Genomic DNA, 11345 nt, shown 5'->3' on the forward strand with positions numbered 1-11345 from the left:
GTTAATACCCGACTTGCATGGGGGGGGAGAGGGCTGCCTTGTGTGACCAAGAACTGCTAGCGGTGAAGTGGAGGGACGTTTACCTTCTGTCCACCATTCACGCAGACACAACAGTGCAAATTGAAAGGGCAACTAGAGTCATTGAGAAACCCCTCTCTGTCCACGACTATAACCTTCACATGGGAAGGGTGGACTTCAATGACCAGATGTTGGCTCCCTATTTAGCATCCCGCCGCACCAGACGATGGTATAAGAAGGTGTCTGTTTATTTAATTCAATTGGCTGTATATAAAATAGTTTTGTTCTCTACAGTAAGGCTGGGAGAACAGGATCCTTCCTAAAATTCCAGGAAGAGATCATTTTGGAAATCCTGTATCCAGGAGGGTCCGTGCCCCAAGTCCCTAATGTAGTTAGCCGGCTACATGGCAGACACTATCAGTGTCTATCCTGGTACCCCAACTCAACGTTCCCCAAAAAAAGATGTCGTGTCTGTAGCAGGGGTGGAATAAGGCGTGACACCACCTTTTTTTGTCCTGACTGTCCTGACCAGCCTGCCCTATGCATGGGGGAGTGTTTCCGCAAGTACCACACACAGGTACACTATTAGTGTAGGGATTGCGTGACACAGGACAGGCACACAGGTGTCTTAGGGCCCTTTCACACAGAGCTGCCACAAACCTCTCCTTTCACCTGGGACAAAGTGCATAATGTACTTCGCCACATCTCTGGGCGATTTGCGCTTTGCACATTGTCCCATGGGGAAGGAGAGGTTTATCCTCTAAAAAAGGTAAAAAAAATAAAATAAATCCCCCAAATTCCCCTCCTTTTTCTTTTGCACATTTTTTGGTAGAGATTTTTTCATCCACATTGATCGATGCAAAAGAAGAAATCTGTGCCGTTCATTTTTTCTTTTAGCCCAGAGGCTGAACGGAAAAAAAGAAATCTCATTACCCGTATGCTCAATATAAGGAGAATAGCAGAAACTCCTAATGCTGGCCATACATGTAATGATTGTGGAGACCCTCAAATGCTAGGGAAGTACAAACACCCCACAAATGACCCCATTTTGGAAAGAAGACACCCCAAGGTATTTGCTGAGTGGCATATTGAGCCCATGAAAGATTGAACTTTTTGTCCCAAGTTAGTGGAAAGGGAGACTTTGTGAGAAAAAAAAAAATAAAAAATTTCCGCTAACTTGTGCCAAAAAAAAACAAAAAAAAAACACCACCTTCTATGAACTAGCCATGCCCCTCACGGAATACCTTGGGGTGTCTTCTTTCCAAAATGGGGTCACATGTGGGGTATTTATACTGCCATGGCATTTTAGGGGCCCTAAAGTGTGAGAAGAAGTCTAGAATCCAAATGTCTAAAAATGCCCTCCTAAAAAGGTACTCATTGGAATTTGGGCCCCTTTGCGCACCTAGGCTGCAAAAAAAAAAAAAAAAAAAAAAGAAGTGTCACATGTGGTATCGCCATACTCAGGAGAAGTAGGGCAATGTGTTTTGGGGTGTATTTTTACATATACCCATACTGTGTGTGAGAAATATCTCTGTAAAATGACAACTTTGCCCTACTTCTCCTGAGTACGGCGATACCACATGTGACACTTTTTTGCAGCCTAGGTGCGTAAGGGGTCGAAAGTCCAACAAGTACCTTTAGGCTTTACAGGGTTGCTCACAATTTAGCCCCGCCCAAAATGCCAGAACAGTAAATACACCCCACAAATGACCCCATTTCGAAAGTAGACACCCCAAGGTATTCACTGAGGGGCATAGTGAGTCCGTGGGAGATTTTTTATTTATTTTTGCCAGAAGTTAGCAGAAATGGAAACTTTATTATTTTTTTTCTCAGAAAGTGTCATTTTCCGCTAACTTGTGAAAAAAAATTAAATCATACATTAACTCACCACGCCCCTCCGCAAATACTTTGGGGTGTCTTCTTTCTAAAATGGGGTCATTTGGGGGGTATTTATACTATTCTGGCATTCTAAGCACCTCGAGAAACATGACAGGTGCTCAGAAAGTCAGAGCTGCTTCAAAATGCGGAAATTCACATTTTTCTTACCATAGTTTGTAAATGCTATAACTTTTGCGCAAACCAATATACACTTATTGGATTTTTTTTTATCAAAAGACATGTAGCACAATAAATTCTGACAAACTTGTATAGAAATGTAATTATATTTGAACAATTTAACCAGAGAAAGTTAAAAATACACTTTGAGAAAATTGCGGCCTATTTTGATTAATATATCGGAAAAACAAAAAAATCTTAGCAGCAATAAAATACCACCAAAAGAAAGCTGTATTTGTGAGAAGAAAAGAAGGTAAAATTCATTGGGGTGCCAAGTTGCATGACCGAGCAATAAACCGTTAAAGTTGTTTAGGGCCGATTTGTAAAAAAAGGGCCTGGTCACTAGGGGGGTATAAACCTGTGGTCCTTAAGTGGTTAAAGATCATCCACATCTAACCAGTGAGCCACTCCAATGCACTTCAACCCTATCACATAGTGTGTGGATTAGAGGTATGGGGAAAATGAAACATCGCATCGCACAAATACCTTATATTTAACACAGATTTAAGGGCCTCTTCACAATCGCAGTTATATCGTTATCTAAGTTGACCCAAAGCTTTGCTCTTGCGATCATATGTGTAGGGAAGTCCAATATTGTTAGTAGACATCTTAAGGCTCTGTATGACCTAAAATGAAAAGAAAAGGAAAAAGAGGGGCGGGAGAGAAAGGGCAAGGTGAACAAAGAGGGAAGAAACAAACTAAAACAAAACCCTGAGGCAAAAAGGATGAACTGAAAGATCTCCTAAGTAGTATTTCTTGGTGGCGAATTAGTCAGTTCCACTTGCAGCGAGTGAGGCATAAAGTCACCAGTGATGTTCAGATTGCAGGTGCCTCGTGCGACCATGTCGCAGGATTAATCCAGAGGAGTAAGTTCCTGGGATCAGCGATGAGGCGAGTTGGTACCAGTTGAGGATCTTTGTTCTTTGAGGCTTTGGACGAGTGAGAGTATGCCATTCCTCTGATTGTGGCAAGGGAGGTAAGCGTACCAGATCCGCCGCAGGTGACCATGACGGTATCTCTACTGGCTCTATGCCCAGGACAGACCATGCGGTTTCCAGATCAGCTGCGTTTTTATGATGAACCGCCTGTCATTCTTCATTATAGAGATCCCAAAAGGAAATAGCCATGCGTATTGAAGGTTTTTTGTCAGCTTGTCTAACAACAGGCGCATTAGGCGCCATTTCTGGAGAGTAGAGGGAGCAATGTCCTGATACAGGGAGATCTCGACTCCTTCATAGCAGGTCGGGCTTTTTTCCCTAGCCAAGCGAAGAATCGCAGCTGCATCCACGAAGGATAATAGAACACATATTACATCACGCGGTGGTTCGCTGGGCTTTGGTTTCGAGAGGAGAGCTCTATGTATCCACTCTATTATAACCGCGTTGGCGCGTTCCTGACCCAAAAGCCCGGCAAATAACTCTTGTGCCACTTTAGGGAGCGCTTCCCCTGCCCAGGATTCCGGCAGCCCCTTGATTCTAATGTTTTTCCGCCGGCTTCTATTTTCCTGATCTTCGATTAGTGTATATGCCGTGTTTACATGGGCCTCCAACTGCTCTGCTCTGGCTGCTAGTCCTGAGGCGCGCTCGGAGCTCACCGCTCACGTCGACTCTAGGGCCTCCGTCCGGAACCCAAGGGCATGCAAGTCCGTCTTTATGTCAGCTAAGTCATCTCTTACCGGTCTCAGTGCTGCTGTGAGCGCTTCATCTGGAGCCTGTTCATCTTCGCTACTGGAGCGATGTTCCTCCTCAGATTCTCGTAGCTCAGTTGGCTCCGGCGCCATCTTGGCCTGTGAAGCGGGAGAGTGCGTGTGTCTCTTTGCAAAGAGTTTCGTGACCGCCCCTTGCTTCATCTTTGACCTGGCAGGTCCTTCACCTTCTCTTGGCTGATATCTCCCTATTTTGCCCATAATTCAGGCGATTTAGTGAGCTATTTCAGCGTTAGTGTGAGTACGTGGCAGGAGAGAGCTCTCTCAAGCTGCCATCCAGTCCACGGTCAAGCTCCGCCCCCCGGAGGTGGTGTTTTGATGACGTTTTGGTAAAGAAAAAATAGCTGTGGCCGATCACCACCCAGTAAAGGATTGGTTTTGATAAAATAAGTTGGAGTCTTTTTTGGCTGAGTTGGAATGGGCCCGGAGGGGTCCCCCCCCCCCCTTCCTTTCTCTCCCCTCCCCATACCTTATTTAGTACCACCAGTCTTACTCTGTTCTGCTGCGGCATCAGCCGAAGGAGTACCACCCTTCTCCTTTAAAAACTTTGTGGGATTTCCACCCAGGGACTCTTCAAGCCCATTGTCGATGTCGACTACATACTTCTGTGTCTTTCTGGAGTCTTTCCTCTTCTCCTTCACCCTTCTGCAGCCTTCTTCAATGTCTCTATGATGACAACTAGTCCCTTCTCTATCGTATCTAGGGACCGTGTGGAGAGAGAGAAACCATCTTCATGATTGCAGCTGTACTGACAGGTCAGGTCATCTACCGCTGCCTGAATTTAGGTCTCAGACACTAGGCTGGCGTCTCCCCACTCAACTCTAGTCACGTCAGGTACAATTATCATCTGGTGGCTACCCGTAACTACGTAAATTTGGCAAGAACTCGACATGGCAGCCTCTCTCTCCGAGTTGCTATCGGCCACAGCACATGCGTCACTTATATTACTTGTGTCATCATTATCAGTTCTGACCTCTAGGGGCACCGATGCGCTAGTCCCCACATTGGACCAAAAACCAAAATACCCAGTGGGTACTGCATATCCACCTCTGGAACGTGTGGTACACCCTCTGGGCTCACAACATTAACCAGCATTTTTGTATCACATATTTTTACCAGGAGGGGGCACTTCTCTCCTGATTACATCCTGAAAGGGAAAAGGCATGTCATCATATACTTCACATGACCTCACATTTTCATTTTTTACTTCAACTACATCACTGTTTTCATTATGCATTTCGGCAAACATGGTACCATCACTTTGCACCTTATCAGCTCCACTGTTTCTAATGGTCACTTCATTTAATGGGCTAGGTACCAATTCTGCGGGAGTTACGTGACCGACCGCAGAAGTGTTTCTACCCCACAAATCACGGAACAACCTTCTCTCATGTACGGGCGAATTTACGGCAGCAAGTCCATCAGTCCCAGCTGTCACTATAGCCTCACACTCAGTGAAAACTACCTGACAGTCCTCATTAACCGCATGTCTGTCCAGCATATTTATCACTTTATTCATCTCAGGTTTCCATATTGTGCTACCTCTTACCCGGGCCATCATAGGGTCTCTAATTTTCTCCACCCTGTGCCTAGCCTTGGTCACGGGCATTTTGGGCAACACAACAACCTTCTCCCCCGCAAAGTCCTGCAAGGGAGCAACCGCTACAGGCTTACCCACCTGTTCAGACCCTGTGTTTTCTCCAATGTCACACACTTCCGAGACAGTTCCTCGCCTCGGTGATTTATCACTCACGTCCCAGCAAGTATCCACTGCCGTCGGCTCACTGTCACATACAGTCATGTGAAAAAATTAGGACACCCTTTGAAAGCATGTGGTTTTTTGTAACATTTTTAATAAATGGTTATTTCATCTCCGTTTCAACAATACAGAGAGATTAAAGTAATCCAACTAAACAAAGAAAACTGAAGAAAAGTCTTTTCAAGATCCTCTGTAAATGTCATTCTACAAAAATGCCTATTCTAACTGAGGAAAAAGATAGGACACCCTCACATGTATTCCCTCTTAAATTGGCTCAGATCTCACACAGGTATATCACACCAGGTGCACATAATTAGTAGATCGTTACTCTGCATGTTGAATGAGGCTTGCCCTATTTAAACCTCAGACATTTAGTTTGGTGTGCTCCTGACTGTTGAAGTGAGAGTGAGCACCATGGTGAGAGCAAAAGAGCTGTCAGAGGACTTCAGAAAAAAGATTGTAGCAGCCTATGAGTCTGGGAAGGGATTTAAAAAGATCTCAAAAGATTTTGAAATCAGCCACTCCACTGTCCGGAAGATAGTCTACAAGTGGAGGGCTTTCAAAACAACTGCCAACATGCCCAGGACTGGTCGCCCCAGCAAGTTCACCCGAAGAGCAGACCGCAAGATGCTAAAAGAGGTATCCAAAAACCCTAAAGTGTCATCTCGAGAACTACAGCCGGCTCTGGCTACTGTTGATGTAGAAGTACATGCCTCTACAATCAGAAAGAGACTGTACAAGTTTAACTTGCATGGGAGGTGTGCAAGGAGGAAACCTTTGCTTTCCAAGAGAAATATTGAGGCCAGACTGACATTTGCCAGCGATAAAGTTGACAAAGACCAGGACTTCTGGAATAATGTTCTTTGGACAGATGAGTCTAAAATTGAATTATTTGGACACAACAGCAGAGGACATGTTTGGCGTAAACCAAACACAGCATTCCAAGAAAAGAACCTCATACCAACTGTGAAGCATGGAGGTGGAAGTGTCATGGTTTGGGGCTGCTTTGCTGCAGCAGGACCTGGTCAGCTCACCATCATAGAATCCACGATGAATTCTACTGTGTATCAGAAGGTGCTTGAAGAACATGTGAGACCATCAGTTAGAAAATTAAAGCTGAAGCGGAACTGGACCATGCAACATGACAATGACCCAAAACATACTAGTAAATCAACCAAAGATTGGCTGAAAAAGAAGAAATGGAGAGTCCTGGAATGGCCAAGTCAAAGTCCAGATTTGAATCCCATTGAGATGCTGTGGGGTGACTTGAAAAGGGCTGTACGTGCAAGAAACCCCTCAAACATCTCACAGCTGAAAAAGTTCTGCATTGAGGAGTGGGGTAAAATTTCCTCAGACCGATGTCGAAGACTGGTAGATGGCTACAAGAACCGTCTCACTGCAGTTATTTCAGCCAAAGGAGGTAACACTCGCTATTAGGGGCAAGGGTGTCCTATCTTTTTCCTCAGTTAGAATAGGCATTTTTGTAGAATGACATTTACAGAAGATCTTGAAAAGACTTTTCTTCAGTTTTCTTTGTTTAGTCGGATTACTTTAATCTCTCTGTATTGTTGAAACGGAGATGAAATAACCATTTATTAAAAATGTTACAAAAAACCACATGCTTTCAAAGGGTGTCCTAATTTTTTCACATGACTGTAATTAATAACAGGAACGATCTTACCCAGCGATGTCACGGGTTCGGCAGTCCCAGAATCCAAGCATACTCCAGGATCCTCCATTACAAAATCACCTGCAGCCTCCTGACTGCAGTGGTTGCTACGAGAAACACTGTGACTCCATCCTCCTTCCAGATGTGGAGTCACACTCTCGGGAGACATGTCCTTGGGATCTCCAGCCACAGAATATGAGCCACTTGCTCCGCTCCATAACTGCTGGGCAGCTGCACGCTGTTGTGGTTTGTTGCCCTTAGCAACAGTCTCGCAGATCCTCGGCAAATCCTCTCTAGGACTCTGTCTCCACTGGTAGGGAACATTCGACCTCCTGAGAGCTGAACCGCTCTCCCCCTCTTTATCTTTTCCGACGGTTGCCCTTGGCAACCCGGCACACCACCAACCTCTTGGAACTTTGTACAGGGTCCATACAGTGTTGAGAACCCATTTCTCAAGGCCAGCTGCAACTGTGCCTCCAAAGCCTCTCACTCTGCATTAAATTTCGCCAATTCATTTTTAGTGTAGCCAATTGCTATGGCCATTTCTTCTGCCTGCTGTATGCGCCAGCGCCGCCGGACGTACTCTTCCCAGAGACCCATGGTAGCAGAAAAAACTTTCAGCCACAAGTCCACTTTTGCTGGGCTACTGACCCTTTAATTCACTGCAGTTTTACTTGCACCACAGCAAAATAGTCCACACTCTTATGAGCAGCACCTACTCCACTGGACAATAAAAAGCTTCCGGCCCTTTAACTTCACACGGCAAAAAAAAACTGCTTTTAGCAGCACCTGCAGTCTCAGTGTTGCCCCTAGCAACCGACCGTTGCCCTTCTCTCATGGACAACTAGCCCGCATCCTCCACCAATTGTAAGGGATCGTCTCTTTTCAGGGGGTCACACACACATAAGCGTATCCCTGACTCACCTAGAGAGCCCTGTTCACACATGAAACACAAATGCGGCTTTCCTCAGCCATTCAGTCCAGCAACCTCCAGGCTGTGACACTTCAATACCTTTTGGGGGATTGTGGCCCAGTAGTCCTCCCGACTCTGGCCTCGTGATCCTTGTTTCACACGCGTCACCGCATCCCCCAAAGTTCAGGCTATCGCCTAGCCTCGTGGCCCCTCAGCCCACCCAGCTGAGACCACTCACACAGAGCCTCACCAGGACTCTGTTTCACCAAACACTCCAGAGTGAGCCACACCCAAGATCCAGTAGCAGGATTAAATAGGATCCCTGGACATGAGCATGCCTCAAGTCCCGGACTGGAACCTGGGGAAACAACACCTCAATGTTCACATTGCCACAGCGTGCAGTGAAAGGAGGGTGCACCCTATCTTCCCTCGGGCCACACCTGCCTGATGGTAGCTGGGGTGCCTGTGATGTTAGGTGTTTGGATGGGTGCAAGGCAAGGCATATGGAGTGCAATGGCCAGCATATGATGTAGGGATCAGAAAACCAGGCCAGTGGTAGAATAAATGACTCTCTTTAATGTAGTGCAAAATAGGAGTTGTAGTACTTCAACTTATAGCAAAACACAGTTCCAACTGTACACAATTCTCTCGAAAATAGCAATTTATGGATTTATGTAAGACTGCTGGTATCTAGGGAAGAAGGGGAAGGGGGACCACCATTTACTCACCTCTGGCCCCTTTACCAGACCTTGACCCATAACAAAAACACTGACAACTGTCACTTTTATTGCTGGGTGGTGATCGGCCACAGCTTCTTTATTAAAGCGGCAAACCTTAATAAACCATAATATCGGAGCGATATGCCAAACGCCGGACTCCCAGCAGGCACGTACGCCATATACCACCACCATATCTCTGCTGAACTCAAATGCCGCCAGCTGTGACTTCATAAACTTGACCATAATTCGTCTTTCTCCAAAGGCGCAATCATCGGAGCGATGTCCAAAATGCTGGACTCCCAGCGTGGATTCTTAAGAATAGAAAAAACAAAAACAGAACAACCAAGTCTCCATAACCAAACATAACCCTGAACCCTGATCTGTCTCCCAAGGATCACCACAGAGGGAGGGAGGGCCAATCTGCTTCCACTGGCAAGAGGTAGTGCCAGCACCGGGAGGGAGTACATGTATCTCCATGATCCCCTGAACCACCCACATCCTGTCTAAGAAGGCTCCCCAGTGCATTAACCCTTAATGGCCCTAAACAACCACCTTCTTAAGCACTAATGTAATGGGGCCAGCTCCCTAAATGCCCTAAGGGGGAAAGGGGAGGGGGGACCATCAGTCCCTAATCACCCTCCTTATACAGTCGGATGCTTACCAGGATGGGAGTGATGGCCCTCTTTCCCCTGTATAACATAGTAACATAACATAGTACATAAGGCCGAAAAAAGACATTTGTCCATCCAGTTCGGCCTGTTATCCTGCAAGTTGATCCAGAGGAAGGCAAAAAACCCTGTGAGGTAGAAGCCAATTTTCTCCACTTTAGGGGAATAAAAAATTTCTTCCCGACTCCAATCAGAATAACTCCCTGGATCAACGACCCCTCTCTAGTAGCTATAGCCTGTAATATTATTACGCTCTAGAAACACATCCAGGCCCCTCTTGAATTCCTTTATTGTACTCACCATCACCACCTCCTCAGGCAGAGAGTTCCATAGTCTCACTGCTCTTACCGTAAAGAATCCTCTTCTATGTTTGTGTACAAACCTTCTTTCCTCCAGACGCAGAGGATGTCCCCTCGTCACAGTCACAGTCCTGGGAATAAAAAGATGATGGGATAGATCTCTGTACTGACCCCTGATATATTTATACATATTAATTAGATCTCCCCTCAGTCGTCTTTTTTCAAAAGTGAATAACCCTAATTTTGATAATCTTTCAGGGTACTGTAGTTGCCCCATTCCAGTTATTACTTTAGTTGCCCTCCTCTGAACCCTCTCCAGCTCTGCTATGTCTGCCTTGTTTACAGGAGCCCAGAACTGTACACAGTACTCAATGTGTGGTCTGACTAGCGATTTGTAAAGTGGTAGGACTATGTTCATATCACGGGAATCTATGCCCCTTCTGATGCAACCCATTATCTTGTTGGCCTTGGCAGCAGCTGCCTGACACTGGTTTTTGCTGTTTAGTTTGCTGTTTATTAAAATTCCTAGATCCTTTTCCATGTCAGTGTTACCGAGTGTTTTACCATTTAGTATGTACGGGTGACTTGCATTTTTCCTTCCCATGTGCATAACCTTACATTTATCAGTGTTAAACCTCATCTGCCACTTATCTGCCCAAGCCTCCAATCTATCCAGATCCCTCTGTAGTAGTATACTGTCCTCTTCAGTGTAAATTACTTTACACAGTTTAGTGTCATCTGCGAAAATTGATACTTTACTATGCAAGCCTTCTACAAGATCATTAATAAATATATTGAAGAGAATAGGGCCCAATACTGACCCCTGAGGTACCCCACTAGTGACAGTGACCCAATCTGAGTGTGTACCGTTAATAACCACCCTCTGTTTTCTATCACTCAGCCAGTTACTTACCCACATACAGATGTTTTCTCCCAGTCCGAGCATTCTCATTTTATATACCAACCTTTTATGCGGTACAGTGTCAAATGCTTTGGAGAAGTCCAGATATACGACATCCATTGATTCGCCGCTGTCAAGTCTAGAACTTACCTCCTCATAGAAACTGATTAAATTAGTTTGACATGACCGATCCCTCACGAAGCCATGCTGATATGGCGTTATTTGCTTATTTCCGTTGAGATGCTCTAATATAGCATCTCTCAGAAAACCTTCAAACAGTTTACCCACAACAGATGTTAAACTTACCGGCCTATAGTTTCCAGGGTCTGTTTTTGGCCCCTTTTTGAATATTGGCACCACATTTGCCATGCGCCAATCCTGTGGGACATTCCCTGTCAGTATAGAGTCTGCAAATATCAGAAATAAGGGTCTGGCTATGACATTACTTAATTCCTTTAGGATACGGGGGTGTATGCCATCCGGTCCTGGCGATTTGTCTATTTTAATCTTTTTAAGCCGCTGATGTACTTCTTCCTGGGTCAGACAGGACACTTTTAATGGGGAATTTATTTTTGCATTCTGCATGTCATCTGACAATTTATTTTCCTCAGTGAATACATTGGAGAAAAAAATATTTAA

General features: G+C 45.3%; 1 long non-coding RNA gene across 1 annotated transcript; it reads right to left on the reverse strand.

Moving 5' to 3' along the window:
* Nucleotides 1–326: 326 nt before the first annotated feature.
* Nucleotides 327–7736, reverse strand: LOC120979660. Its single transcript, XR_005774357.1, has 4 exons — nucleotides 7612–7736; nucleotides 4263–4270; nucleotides 3085–3089; nucleotides 327–337 (listed from the first exon to the last, which is right to left on the reverse strand). It is a non-coding gene; the product is annotated as an uncharacterized LOC120979660 (long non-coding RNA).
* Nucleotides 7737–11345: the final 3609 nt, after the last annotated feature.

The sequence above is a fragment of the Bufo bufo genome, chromosome 9 (genome assembly GCF_905171765.1).
Source record: "Bufo bufo chromosome 9, aBufBuf1.1, whole genome shotgun sequence".
Taxonomy (NCBI): domain Eukaryota; kingdom Metazoa; phylum Chordata; class Amphibia; order Anura; family Bufonidae; genus Bufo; species Bufo bufo.